The sequence below is a fragment of the Engraulis encrasicolus genome, chromosome 23 (genome assembly GCF_034702125.1).
Source record: "Engraulis encrasicolus isolate BLACKSEA-1 chromosome 23, IST_EnEncr_1.0, whole genome shotgun sequence".
Taxonomy (NCBI): Eukaryota; Metazoa; Chordata; class Actinopteri; order Clupeiformes; family Engraulidae; genus Engraulis; species Engraulis encrasicolus.
In genome coordinates, this window is record NC_085879.1 from 10,330,293 (window position 1) to 10,335,292 (window position 5,000).

The 5,000-nt window shown below is 40.6% G+C and overlaps 1 protein-coding gene across 1 annotated transcript in view; it reads right to left on the reverse strand.

Moving 5' to 3' along the window:
• The window catches only part of zdhhc9 (zinc finger DHHC-type palmitoyltransferase 9), a 43,848-nt gene that overhangs the window by 19,624 nt on the left and 19,224 nt on the right, over window positions 1-5,000 (reverse strand). The gene's annotated exons all lie outside the window — the stretch shown is intronic.

Genomic DNA, 5,000 nt, shown 5'->3' on the forward strand with positions numbered 1-5,000 from the left:
AGAGGCTATGCGTCCGAAGCATAAATCTAGCTTCACCAGTAGCCTGATCCAAATCATTGTTTGCTAGAAAAAATTGAAGAAGTAAATTTTTTCTCATGCCCCAAGAATTCATCCAGTTGCTTTCAAAAAAAATCAAGCAACCTGCGATAGTTCTGGCAGACCACGTAGTCAACGCGCCCTTTTGCTTATTAGCTGACACCGACCCAACCCATTCAACTCTCCACTAATCAGCTGTGCTTTGGTTAATCAGCCTTTGCTCGCAATTGGATGCTGACCTTTGGCGCGCTTTATTTAAACTACCGAATTTGTTTTCCTGTCATTGCTTTTTGCTGCTTGTTTTGCTCCCACCACCTCCCCTGCTCCACCAGACTAATCATTGTCAAACAATGTCATGTTGTTGTTGTTGCTTGCTCTGTTCTAGGGGGTATTTCGTCTTTCCAGCTAAATGGAAGGCACACCACCTGAGGATGCTGCCGTTCCCTGTATTGGCTTCCATGGAGCTCATGGAGAAGCCGGGGAACTTCCTCCGAACAGAGCTATACCCCCAAACACAAATGTATGCATTCAGAAATAAAGCATCTGAAATGTATCTGTTTCCCGTCTCAATTTTGACTAGAGTGGATCTGACAGAACTATTTTAATGAGAAAAATACCTGGATCCGTGCTACATTTGACAGGTTCTTGTATCTTCTGAATATGTGGTAGTCTCTCCTGACGGACAATTTGTGGACTCAGGTGGACTCACTCACAAAACGCTGATGCTCATGCTACAAACGTAATCTTCACAGAACTCTGAGAAATACTTTTCTCACCCAGGGCAGTGCTGACATTTCTACATTTCTACTAAATCCATGCTGTCCTACTATAGTAATTCCACTGAATTCCAACTAATTCCAATCTGTTTCCCATCTACAACCCATTCCTTATGTTAAAAAAAATCGTATTGCCTACAATTAAATTTAATGATAAGTCATAACTTCTGCCATAAGATTTTTATGATCTGCTTAAGGACTACGATATTAAGAATCATGCTTCATCTTTATCCATTGTTGTCATAGAGACAAAAGAGAGGCTCTGTCATGAAATGCTCTTGACAAGGCTGAGTCTATCTTTGGATAGATTAAATTACAAAATGACATCCAAGAATCTTTGTTGTTTGAAGGGAAAGTAGTCTTTGTATAAAACTTCAGGATACTTCAGGGAACTTGTACTTCTAGCCTACAAAACAAGTACAAATTCAAAAGTGCTCGCTTGTCTGCCTCCCCGGCCCAGACAGAGAAATGAGGCGTTTGTTGCCCTCCGGTCTTCTGTGCCAAAGCTTGTCTCTTTAACACAAATCAGACTGAGCCTTGCTGAGAGAAGCAGTGAAATATTAAACTGCACAGAACTGCAAAACAGAATACCAATATACACATACAGTTTAAACAAAGATCACTATCTACAAGTTTTTGTGCACTTTTACTTGCTTTAAAAATAGTCTTATCAAGCCTATTTCAAAGGATGATTGTCTTCAAAAAGATGTCTCAACTTGAGTATTCGACACCATTATGTGCATCTTTGAAAGTGAAACGTGATTCAGACAGGCCAAGGCTGCTTTGGATATTGAGATTGGCTCCTTATGTTCCATTTACTTTGAAATAGACTGATTTTGAGGTTAACATTTTCAAAAAAATGACAGTGTCTTGAAAAAGACATCTCAACTTGCTCTAAGTATTCAACATTATAATGTGCTTCTTTGGATGGTCTCAGATGAAGGTGTTTCTGGCAGACTAGTCCTACCATGGGGAGGTCAGTTGGCTCTTTAAGAGCAAAAACAGTGCCAGCTGGATAACCTCTGGACTGTACAGATGAAGACACAGCCTTAATCAGCATGAAACCACAAACCAAACACACACACTACACACACACACAAACACACACACACACACACACACACACACACACACACACACACACACACACACACACACACACACACACACACACACACACACACACACACACACACACACACACAGGGACCGACACATGGGTGCCCATGCACACACATACACACGTAAGAGAACATACCCACACTCATGCATGCATCATACACATGATATGCACACACAGGGGCGCACACGGACACATACACACTCACAGCTATACTGAAAGTAAATCAAAGACGTATTTTATGACCCTCCAAGCCCTTTTGCGGCACCTGTAAACGTGAGTTCTAAGTACACCCCACTAAGTTTAAAGTATAATCCTGCTTACACAAACTCAACCTTTGCTCTCATCTATTTTCAGTTACTGGTGGACACTTTTTTCTTCAGTTCAGGGCAGGTCAAATGAGTTTTCAGTGTTTGTATATGTTTAGCGCCATGTTTATCTTGCCAGAGCTTTTTCAGTCACCTCTTTCAGATTCTAAAACGATGACATTACACCTAGCTGATATTTTCCTGCAAAACCTTATACAGTTGTTTCAAGTAGGCTACAGGGCACCGTTTTGGAGCAATGTGGGATTTTACATGAGACAATAATTAGCTTTGAAAACATAATCCATAAGCAAGACACTTGAAGGATTATAAAAAGATGGTTATAAAAACATATCTTTTAAGTGCATGGGATACCCCCCTTCATACTAGACTAGTTTACATGCCTTGTTCAAAGGCAATTCAGCCATGGAAGGGGGTGACACCACCCAAATTCTTCACCTGTGTGAAGCTGACACCCCCCCCCCTCCCCCCCACCCCACACCCCAAAATGCTGAAATAACAGCAGATTGTTTGTGCTACGCTTGTGCCGGATTGTGATGTAAAAATTTTAATTTGTGCTATTAAGGATTTTGAGTAATTTAAATACTCAAATACTCATAATACTAATACATTTTCAATACGCAGCAACCCCCCCTCCAAATTTCTCCAAAGTATTCTCAATCGAAGGGAATTTCTTTGTGCTCATTTATGCTGTGAAAATTAACGCTTCAGTCACTTGTTTTGTAAAGTTACAGCCGTTTTATTTTATTATTATGCAATTATTTTATTAATAGCAAAAACAATATTTTTTACAGCACAATCCGGCACAAACATAACACAATCTGCAGTGTTATTTCAGAATTTTGGGTCGGAGGGGGGGCCAGCTTCACACAGGTACACACAATTCTTCCTATACTGGCACAAGATTTGAACCTGTTTCCCAAGCCCAACTCCACAACCATCAGGCCACAGCTGCCAAGTGTGGTAATGCTCCTGACCTCATGACACTAAAGAGACCGCCTTCACCTCAAAATTTTGCTTTGTGGGGTTATATAAGCCGAGGTCAGAACTGCCTTTGTTTTGGTCACTTACGAAATGATGAACCACTGCAAATGTTTGGAAAACAAACAAATTTACAGTTGAAGAAACAAGTCAGTGTTGCTCATTATTCTGCAACAGGAATGTCTCCGCCAGTGGGAGCGGTTCATTTAGGACAAGCATGAAATGAAATGTAGACGATTTCTGGGGATTTGGAGGAATTTGAAGGTGTGGTATACAGCAACGATTTTGAAAACAGTTACTTTACAGTTGAAGAAACAACTCAGCGTTGCTCATTGTTCTAAAATGGGAATGTTTACACAGTGGGAGTGGCTCAGTAGGACATGCATGAAATGTGGATGAGTTTGGGGGCTTTAGGGTATTTGAAGGAGCGGTGAGAACAGAAGTAGACAAACAAAAACACGAAAACTGGGTTTTTTTGTTTGTTTTGCACAGTCCCATCTATGGTGCTCTGTGTTCCAAAATTAATGTTTGCCCCACTGGGAGTTGTTCATGAGGACATGCATGAACATAGCAGATGTACCCCATGCTGCTATGGTTCCCAAACTTTTTCTCCTGGGCCGCCCAAGAATATTGTCACGACCTTCCCACTACACAATATTTTTGTCCCTTAATATTTTGACATTTCAATTTGAAAGTTAATACTTCTTAACCATAAGACAATGCAAACCATTATATGGAATGGTTGTATTGTATAGAAACATACTGTATGCTAAATGGTTTCATACACACAGTCCTTTCTCTCTGCGACCCCCCAGCAGTACCTCCGCGACCCCCAGCATCCCAACCCCTCGTTTTGGAGCCACTGCCACAGTGGCGAAGACAAACAGGGTCACATGGCTTGGTGAGATTGGTCTCAGAGGATTGCAATCATTCTGACCAATCCCCAAAAGTGAGAAGGTATACAGACACACTCCGGCATAGTCTGCTGAGCATGAATCAAATGAGCATGAATCGAAACAAAGCCATTTGAAACACTTTAATGCCCTTGTTTAATCCTGGAGACTGAATAAAAATGGGTTTGCAGACAGCCTAAACTACTTATAAGATTAAAGAGTTGTTAAAAAGGGGTGTGGGTTACTAAAGCACAATAAAGTATGAGATTGAGTTCGTGTTGGAGTCAGCTACATTTTAAAGGCCGGGCCCATTCAACTTGATATTAATGTGTCATGGGCACTGATACTGGTTTGATATATAGCTGACCTTAATGTCCCCACCACACAGTCACAGCATAATTTAGGTGAACAGAAAAGCAGGTGGAGGGTGAAGTTTGAGACTGGATGAAGTGGCCAATGTCCTCACAGAAAAGACTGAAGAATATAAAAAGTACATGGTCAAAATCAATTCAAAGCTTGATGGAAATGTCTCTCGAGGATCACTAATCAAAATATATATCTTGTTTAATTCTCTTGAGCTATTTTAATGTGCACATATACAGAGTTTGAATATGAAAATGCAGTCCTGCAGAGCAAAATACCGCAGCGCAACTGAAATTACATTTTGTATGCTATAAACTTTTAGATGTCCCCCATGCATCGCTATGGAGGCTTTCTCCAACTCTCTTTCTAAAATACAATGGAGGAAAATCTCTGAAGTGAGTAATAGAATAGAACCAAATAGATCAGAACGGAACATAATGAAACAGCATAGTATGCAATAGAACAGAATGGAACAGAAGAGAACTTAAGAAAGCCTTAGAGCAAG